Source organism: Balearica regulorum, chromosome 17, assembly GCF_011004875.1.
Source record: "Balearica regulorum gibbericeps isolate bBalReg1 chromosome 17, bBalReg1.pri, whole genome shotgun sequence".
NCBI classification, from domain to species: Eukaryota; Metazoa; Chordata; class Aves; order Gruiformes; family Gruidae; genus Balearica; species Balearica regulorum.
This window is the reverse complement of record NC_046200.1, coordinates 10,771,544-10,781,412: the sequence shown is the minus strand read 5'-3', so window position 1 is coordinate 10,781,412 and position 9,869 is coordinate 10,771,544.

Below are 9,869 nucleotides of genomic sequence, written 5' to 3'. Positions count from 1 at the left end.
GGTCCCGACAGTTACCCATGTCACTGATACAGCATCTCCACACGTAGCTCTTCTTGCTCAGCATCTGCTTCAGTGCCTTCCAGTCCTAGCAAGCAGCAGAGCTGACATGGGTTTTCCAAGTCCTTGTGGCCACAAGCATTAGCTCTTCTCCCACTCCCCTAAGGCTTTCCAGCAAGGAGGGACCTTGGGAACGCCTGGGCGAAGTGGCATCGTAGCAGGAGTCTCAACAGGAACCACCACCTGGGGATAACCTCTCTCAGCAGCCCCCTCCCCAGCAGGTTTTGGTGGAAAGAGACTGTGCAAGAGGGAGGAAGGGAACAGCGGGTCTGGTTCTGCTTGTTTGTGAGCAGCAAAGGTGGAATAACTCTTTCAGTCCATGGGCCACTTGGATGTGAAACTGCTGTCAGGCACTTTGGACTGAGATGAGGTGGGGGAAGAGATCTGTGATGATACTAAAGGGGAAAGGGGAGGCAAGTGAGAGAGAAACTGAAGTTAAATGGATTAAGCCTGTCTGTCCAAAGTCCTTTGTTTCCTGCCACCTCCCTGGTGTGATTTTCACAGCTGTATTCTGTGTGGCTGGGAACCTGCCGTTAGGTCCCCTGCAAAGTCAGCATGGAGCTTTACACCTCCTGGGCATTTCCCTGAGCAATGGGAAGAGAGCCCAGGAGCCAAATCCCCAGGACAGAGAAACCCCTTTGATTTCTCTTCTCTAATGTCTTTTCTCTTCTCTCTGTAGGTGATGGCCTCATGAATTGATGTCTCCAGCATCACTGCTCAGTGGGTGACAAATGGGGACGCATCCCCATCAGGCAAGTCTCTGTTCTCACCCTCTCGCCTTTGGGATTCCCCTTTTCTTTGGCCCTGGCATCTTGTTTTTCTCCTGGGCAGCCAAAGTGCGTTTTTGTACAGGTGGTGGTAGGTGCAAACAAGACTGGGGGTCGTGCGCAGTGAACTGCCCTCATAAGCACCAGTGATCAGGAGTATTTCTTGAAGAGGCTGTGAATTACCCGGTTCTCCTCCTCAGCTGGCAGGCCGAAGCGTGGGCATGGGGAGGGGGCAAGAGGAGGATGTGGAGTTAGGGGAAATTTGGCCTTTGGGCCTGGACTCACAAGTGAAAAGGTAAAGTAATACATCAAGTAAAGTAATACATAAAAATTTCTGTTGAGCTTTGCTTCAAAGCTCTTTTTAGCTTTTCAAAATCTTTTAAATGAAAATGGCTGGATTTGTGCAGGCTGTCCTGGATCCAAACTGCGTACCTTGAAAGTACCAAAATATTGGATTTTTTTTCCAGATTTCAGCTTAACTAGGCCAATGCAACAGTCTCAGTCTGAATTTCCAGAAAGTTTTGCTTGATCCACTACTACTTATTTTGCATTTATTTGGTTTTGCCTTAAAAAAACCCCCTTCCTTGACCTTAATTCTGGGTTGAACCCAGCAGTGCAGAGTCTGCGGAGGTGGGGATCTGCCTGGTGTACTGCCCTTATGAAACCAAGGGGCGTGCATGGAGCAAGGCCTCCGGGCTGGCACCGCTGCCTCCTCCAACCTAGGAACAAGCAGGATGGTAGGACTGTTCTGTCCCTCACCTTGCAGAGCTGCACTGGCTCTGCAACGCCAAAGCGACTCCTTCACGGCAGGGGTCCAGTCTGGGAGCGGGTCCCTGGGGGAGCAGCTGAGGCAGCCGCAGCCCTGTCCCCCGTGTAGCTCGCACTGCAGCTCACGCGGTGCCCGACCAGCTGCGGGGTCGTGCGGCTCTTTTCCCCCTGCAGCCCCGGTGCAGCTGCAGCCAGCCCTGGGATTCGGCCCCCGGGACGCAACTCCCTGCTGGGCCCGTGGTCTCAGCAAGGCAGGGGCGGGCTGCAGGCTCGGGAGAGGTACGCCACAGTGTTTGTTGTCTAATCATCTCCTGCCCCCGTGCCAGGAGCCGAGCGCACACAAACAGCGCCGGGCTCCGGTGGGAAGCACCGCCTGTGAGATAAGCCAGGCAAGGAAAACACATCCATCTTCGTGTCTCTTGGCCTGAGACGGAGTTTCATCTGCTGGCATTTTCCTGGCGTAGGCTCAGGGCACACCACAATTCACCTGAGGAGCCAGACGCCGGGGAGCCAGCTCCCATTCCTGGCAAGAGGTGTCAGCCCCGACTGGTGCAGAGCATGGTGGCTACGAGAAGCTGATGGTTGAGGCCCTGCTGGTGCACAGGGAAGGGTGCTGACCCATGGCTGAGCCCCTGCGGCAGCATGGACCCGGCTGCACATCACCAGCAGTCGTGTTCATCACCTGAGCAAAAGGGTGAGTCTCCCTGCCCAGAGTCGCTGTGCCCGGCCGTGCACCCAGCACCCGGCAGAGCCCAGGTTAAGAGCTTCCAGCCGGCAGCCTGGACAGAGCAGAAATAACCAGTCTTTGGGAGATACAGAGCTGGAGTGCGAGAGCAGAGCAGAGACTCGACTCCAGCCTGCGGCTGCTCAGTGTCTGATAAGGAGGCTGCTAGTGCCGTCTTGCAGCGCTCCCGACCTGCCAGCTTGCTGCAAATGAAACGTCCCGGTGAAACGCCCCCCACCCTTGGCTCCCTCTGATCCCCTCCGAAGCTGAGCTGAGACTGGAATGTCTCCTGGGATGTGATTCCCTCTAGCCTAAGGGGAACTGCATTAATAAAACCCAGCGTGAGACGATGGGGGAGGAGGCAGGCAGGGCTGGTGAGATGAGGCTTTTAGAACGAGTCACGGGTCTGCTGGAAATGTCCCGTCCTGTCCTCTCTCCCTCCCCCTGTCCCCGGAGCCGAGCTGTGGAATTCAGGGTGTTGGTTGAGGCTTTTCTTCACGCAGCACGTGTCTGCTCAGAGCAGCCAAGCCCCTCACCTCCCTCCCTCTCCCCCCTCCTCAGCACCTCCCTGGAACAGGTACCACTCCTCCAGCCCCTCTCGGCTCAGCCTCGCTCCTGCTGGGACCCTCCTGCCCCTCCACATTGCTCAGACATCATCCCGGGGTGTGCTTTTCCCACGATGAGTGGAATACGTCCATCCCCGGGGTGTGCAGGCCACCTTGGCAAGCCAGGGCCAGCAGTAGCAAGGAGAGGGGGCTGCCCGCATCGCGGTAGGACCAGGGGGCGGCTGTGCTCGTGGCAGGGAAGCAGCTGGGCTGGTTGGTGCCGGGTGAGCAGAAATAGGCATCCACAGGGCATCTGCCCAGATTCAGGGCAGTGCTGTGGGCTCTGACTGAATGAAGCCATGTGAAAGCACTGAGATGTGAGCCTGGAGGGGAGAATGACAGGAGAGCAAGTAAACTCACTCCAGAGGAGATAACCAGGAAGAGAGACCACAGAGGTGTGGGTTTCGGTTGGTGAGAGTGCTCTCTCGGCTCCCGTTAGGATGCAAAGTGGCTCTCATGGCTGTTAGTTGATGCAGCAGTGATGCAGCGCCCTGCAATTCGGAGCTCAGGCTACCCTAGATGCTATGGGGAAGGAAGGACGTGTCTGTGTGTGACCCGCGCTGCCTTGCCACTAACAAATGCCACAGCAATAAATCGGTCGCCAGACCGTGGCAGAGCTCAGTTCCCAAGATGTTTTTCCACTTTCTCTTGGACAGCAATTGCTGAACTCTGAGCCTGCATTATCACAAACTCAGAGTAGAAGCCTCAGATCCAGGGAAGCATCCAGAGACCAAACTGAAGACTCCAAAGAACAGTCTAAAAGGAGCCCCACGAGAGCTTGCGCACTGCTGGGAATGAATCCAGCACGGCATAGCAGTGCCCAGCCTTTGCAGAGAGCTGTGGTGTTTGCTCAGGCCACTGATTTTGCAAAGGGCAGACTAAAAGTGTGCACTGTTCCTACAGAGGAACCTGTGGATGGTCTCTGTGTTGAGCTCAGCGCTTTATGGTGAAGGTTGCAGCTGAAAGAAGAGCATTTCAGCAGAAATCTTGACAAACCAGAGTGCATGACTGGGCTTCCGTGTGCGTTTGCAGGGGAAGCAAGAGGAAGAGGAGATACCACTGGTGCTTTCTACAGAGGAAAGAAAAGATGGGCTCCAGTGTTTAGTTGCTGGCTGATAGGAGATGTTGGAAGCTGATGGCTGGACAGCCTCAGTAGGGCAGGGAGGGCAACATGGTGATTAAAACTCATGAGGTGTTTTGGGGAGGTGAGACAGAGGACCCCAAATCAGAGGTGGATGTGAACTGTTTGTGTAGAGGCTGCAGCACCGCACAGAATCTCTCTGGCTGCCGCACGGGCTATGTCTTTGCTTGGGAAGGGGGAGATGGCAGGAGGTAGTTACTGTAATATTCCAGTTCAAAGCAGTAGCTGTTCATGGGTTGGTGCTAACAGCCTCCTAAAAGGTCATGGATGCCTCTGCCTTACACACAGACCCTGTCCTCGTTTCCATATTTGCTCACGTATTGTTTTACTATAGATGCCTCCGAGTCGTCAGCGCCCCCCCAAGTGCAGCTCTCCAGAAATGTTTGCTGTGGGTCTGCAAAAGAACGGGGGGGGACGGGACACACGACACACCAGACCAGCCAGCGAGCAGCTGTGCCAGAGCGGAGGGGAACAGCCTCTGGGTAGACATTTGGGCGAGGAGGAAATGCCAAGCCCCAAGCCCATCAACTGGGACCGTGCAGGTAAAGGTGTGAGATCCCTCCAGGGCCTGCTCAGCACTGTTATCTCCTGCAAGGGGTGTGAGCTCGCTGCTTGGGGCTCCCTGCAACCGCCCGGCAGATCCCAGGCAGAGGAGAGGCAGTGGAGGACGCTGTCTCATTGCTCAGATCCTCCGGACACACACCAAACGAACCTGCGCTGGCTTTTTAGCTGCACTGCTTATTGTGTTCTGCGGCCATGAAGCAAACAAAACAAAATCTCTGGGCTCAGGTTTGCCATCTTGCCCTGTATTTAGCAGGTGAATTCACAGAGCTTACAGTAATTGTCGTCTCGTGATCTGAGGATACACTGGAGGTGTGTTGGAAGAGGTAATTTCTTGACTATTGCTGTCTTTTGGGACACAAAAGCCCTTCTTTAAGTTACAACTAATGGCATCGGTCTTCAGCTGGGATCAGAACATGCCTCAGAGTGTGCAGTCCCTGCTTCTGGATGTGTGGATATACAGGAGATCGAACTTCTGAGGTGCAACTGCCACTGGGGAGGAGGAGATCTGGGGAACTTGTCTTCCTACCACCTCCTCTTGCCCCACCAGGAGATGAGGGCATCCACATTCCACATTTGATACCTTCCGCCACCCGCAGGTCACCAGGGTGCGTTTAAGTGGAACAGGTAAACGCAGAGACAGCACACAGGACCCATGGGCATGCCTGAGAGAAGCCTCTTCCGATGGGGAAGAGCTTTCTGGAAATGCGGAGCAGAGCAGTCTAGCTCAGGTGAGCTCCAGCAGTCAGGCCCTGGGGTTCAAACAGGAGACACTCGTGATGTGAACGGATTCAGGTCTGGAAGAGCCTTAGACCAAAAGTGGGCTAGCATGAATGAGTTAAAATCCTTTCGTTTGCTTTGTGAAATTTATTGAAAACTACATTGTTCATCTGCTGAAACTTCACAGCTGTTGCGATTGCCCTCGGGGCAAACCACATCCAAGAAATGGCATGTAGATCCTGGGAGCACAAGACTTGAAAGCTGAAACGGCACTCTGTAGCGCTGCCTTCCCTTGCAGTCACGTCTAGCCATCTGCAGCTCCTCCAGTTAGACACCACGGTTTTTTCTTCCTCCCGTTTCTCATCTCTGGCTCTTGCAGTACAGTGACTTCACAGCATTGTATTTTGGCTAAAAAGAGACTGAGGAAGGAGGCAGACAGCAAGAGGTCTGTGTGGGGAGAGCGTGCTCAAAGCCTGTGGCATCCAGTGTGAGACAGGGCTATATGTCATGCTGCAGTGGCAATGCCATTGAATATCACCTACCTGTGATGCTACCGCTTTGTCATCGCTTGGGGAAAAGGCAGTGAGGCAGGACTGCGGAAAATGTGCCCTTTGCTTATAAAAAAATTTGTGAATTCCTTTTAGTGGTAGCAACTTGATTTTTTTTTTTTTTTATATTCTTTGTCAGCTGTGACTCCTGCTTGGAAAAAAACTTACAGATAAAAAAGTAGTGCTGGCGTATTTACATCTGACCTGAAAGCACCGTATGGACTTGGGAGGCTGAAATCAGCCACTAGACACAAGCAAAATTAGGACTAGCCAGAGCTCAAAGATTAAAATAAAAGCAGGACATGAGAAACCCACTGACTACAATACATTCAGTCATAAATGATTCATGGAGTAATTTTGAGTAGCAAACACATTGGTTAGAACTGGAGGTTTTGTTTCTTTTTTTTTTTCTTGGGATTGTCCACAAACAAAAATATTGGCTAATTCATCAGACGCTTTCTTCTGCTTTGAATAGTTTGCCCAGATCCCCGAGCAACCATCCCGTGCAATTTGCTGTTAACCTAAATAACTTAAATTCAGGTACACCCAGAGCACTGCCCAGATCTGCCCCTGCATGCAATAATTAGGGTTCTCCAAGCGCAAACCTGCAGCTCGGGAGGCAGGAGGCTCCGTCGGCGTCTCCAGACGGCTGGCTACCTGCTGGCGGTGGCCCGTGGCAGGGACGGGGCAGGGATGCGCCGCAGCGTGGCACGGCTGCGTGGAGAAGGCTTCTGTGGAAACGTGCCACTTGTGGGTGGCACCGTTCCCCTAAGCAAACGCCTGTGACACTGCAGCCTGATAAGGACGGACCCGCTCTCTGTCACCCGATGGAGGGGCAGAGACAGGTAGGAGACCCGGGGAGGCCGGGTGTTGCGTTCCTTACCTGTGAAATAACCCCTTGCAATCAAAACGCTGGGGGAATTCCTAGATCTCTTTGTAGCCACATTTCAGCTGTGACAGCGTGAGGATTTAAGTGAGGCAAACTCTGAAGGGGAAGATTATTATCTGCTTTTAGAGCAACGGGGAGAAAGCAGCTGGAAAAAACAGACCTGCTTTCTACAAACCTTGTCTTACCTGATCCTGCTGCTAACAGCAGGGAACGTACAGGCTGGGCAGCGCACCGAGTTATTCAGAAGTGACTGGTTTTGAGTAAATCTTTCCAGAACTATTCAGGAATTAGCAACTGTCAGATTTATATGTCCCTTTATCTAGAATTAACCTTCACATGGAGGCAAGCGCTAACACTTGAACTATGTAAGGAGGGATCTTCTGGAGCAGGGGAAGCAGGCAGAGATGAAGTTACTTGATTGAATCAAGTTTAGGCTGAAAAATAGGGGAATTAGGAAGTTTGGCCAGGGAAGCAGTGAAAACTGTTGTGGAGATATTTAGACGCAAAGGGGGCCCTGCTGCACGGGTCCCCCGAGGGGAGGATGGCTCCTCGGCAGGGCTCTGCGCAGGGAGGCCTAACACAGTCCTTCCACCTCCGGCGCTGAGGACTCTCCAGCTGGGAGCAGAGGGCTTGGAGTGGGTGGTGTGTGTGCGGGTGGAGTTGTGTACACTCAGACTTCTCAGACAGCCACAATAAATTATCTCATTAGTAAAGCCAGGGTAGCTGTGCTCTTGAGCACATACCCGGCCTCCCACAGCACAGAAAAACTTTGCGTCTAATTAACCAAATTAAAGGGTCCCCCAGACGCAGCTTAAAGGGACGCTCTCAGCTTGAAACCCAGGCTCCTTCAGCAAGTTGTTCTGCGCATAGTGGAACTAATGAACCTCGATTTCCTATGGCTGGAGGTCCGGCATTCCCTACGTCCCTGCAAGCCCGTCCTCTCCTTCCCCGGGCACATGCTCAGCTTCTTCCTCCAGCCAGGGACACCGGCGGAGGGAAGAGGAGCCCACGGTGTGGTACCTCCAGCCCCACGTGCTGACGGGCTCAACTGCGCTCGCATGCTGGTGGCAAAGAGCTGAGCTCTCACCCCGGGGGTTTCCTCACAGTGCGGGGCTCCTTGAGGTCACCCTTTTCTTCCCTGCTGCCTATTTTCCTCACGTCTTTAAGACCCGTTTTCCCACAAGTGCTCGTGGCTCAGCTCAGCAGGATGGGGCTGCCAGCGGGGGACAGACCAGCGCACGGGGAAGGGAACCCCACTCCAGGGTACAAGGCTGGAAAAAGGAAAAAATGCCAGTGCTGGTGATGCAGGGGCTTTCCAGTTACATTTATTGTGGTTTTACAACTGGTTGCCCCCCTCTCCTCTTCATTAGTGGGCAAAAGATGGGCAAATGCTGAGTGTCAGATGCTGCTGCTCCAGCTGTAGACACAACTCACAGCACAGCTCCCGGGGCAAGCGAGCTCCCCGGCGCTGCGGGAGGGAAGGTTTGGGGGTGTTACCCCTCAGAGGAGGTGACCCAAGTCGTGTTTGAGGTACGATCCCCTTCCTTAGAAGCATAGGAGCTGCAGCTCTCCCCCTGCCCGCCCAGCTCCTGTGCCGAGGGGGCGGCTTGCTTTACAAATGTTTTTCTCTTCCCCCTTGTGCTGGAAATTTGATTCTACAAAAACACTTACACAGCAGCTGATTGCCAGCCCTGCAGTGACTTAGCTCTCTGATTCCTGCCAGTCAATGAACCAGCCCAAAGAGCTCGTTTTCATAACTTGCTGAATGTACGAACACAGCCCTGGAGAATAACAGAGCTGGGGTATTTTTTTTTCCTGGAAAACTTCTGGATCCTTCTCAATTTTGGAAATTTCTTTCACTCCACAGGGCATAAGAAACATCCAAGGATGGAGCGGGCCCATCTCGGGGAGACATCAAGCAGACATGGACCCACAGAGGCCCCAGAGACCAGCTGGGGTGCCAGGGAAGAGATAATTGTCAAGAAATTGGTTTGAAGGTAAAACTGGCGTCGTCCAGCCTGTCTGTTTATGATTTGAGGGCTCATCATCATCTCTCCATGGATTCCAACTTCCCAACAATGTCCACGCCTTGCAAAGGTTTCCTTGATCTGCTGGTTTGTATCCGGAGGGCTGCTGCAAAAATTGTTGTGCTGGCCGATGGCTTAGACCACATCATTCCTCCCCACACTCCTCCCTGGCACCCTCTTTTCTCTGCCCCCGTTGTGGACTGTTCGTCTTCCCTCTCCTAGCCCTTCATTATCCACCTCTCCTCCACCCATCATCTCCCATGCAACAGAGCCCGACTGTCATCCATTTCCAACAAGCCCCTTCATGCTCTCTCCTGCTCCGCTCCACACCTGGGAGAAGGAGCCTCTGAGCATTTGCAAAGCCACCGCGTCCTCGAAGCTGCTCTTTGTCACGACATCTGCAGCAGCCTTCACAGCAGAGCTGCTGCGCGGGGCTCACGGCCTGCTAGCAGGGGCTCCTCGCTCCCTCCTGCTGCCTGCTCTGCCTGCACCCAGGGAAGTCGTTCCTTCGCTCCTGCCTGCACTGCACAGAGCGTCGTCCTTCGAGCTCTGTGGCCTTACAGCACTGAGCAGAACGTGGTCCTCACCCAGCGACCAGAGCCTAAAAACGAGCTGAGCCACGTTTGGGCCAGTGACTCCAGAGATGGCACGTTGCTGCGTCCGCGGGTGCCGGGTTTGGTTCAGCCCCGAGGTGCCATCGTTGTCCCGGCTGGACGGCAGCGCAGTGGGACGAACTGCAATGCCAAGTCAAACCCGATTTTGGAGTGGACAGGGCTGCGGTCTGCGTCTCTTAGGGAGGCAGAAGCCGTCACCCGAGTATAAATCGTTATACCCCGGGGGGCTGAACGGCCCCCTCTCGTAACGGGCGTTAAGCACCGCGGGGGGCTCAGGCCGGGCCCTGCGGGGTGCGGGACGTCCGCAGCCCAGGTTCCTTAGAGGACACGCCGCGGGTGGAGGCCCAGACGCCGGGAGCGGGTCCGTGTCAGCCGGGCAGGGGACGGGAGGCAGCGGCCGGCCGCAGGGCTGCAGGCAGCCGGGCTGCCTCGCTCACGTCCCGCCGCG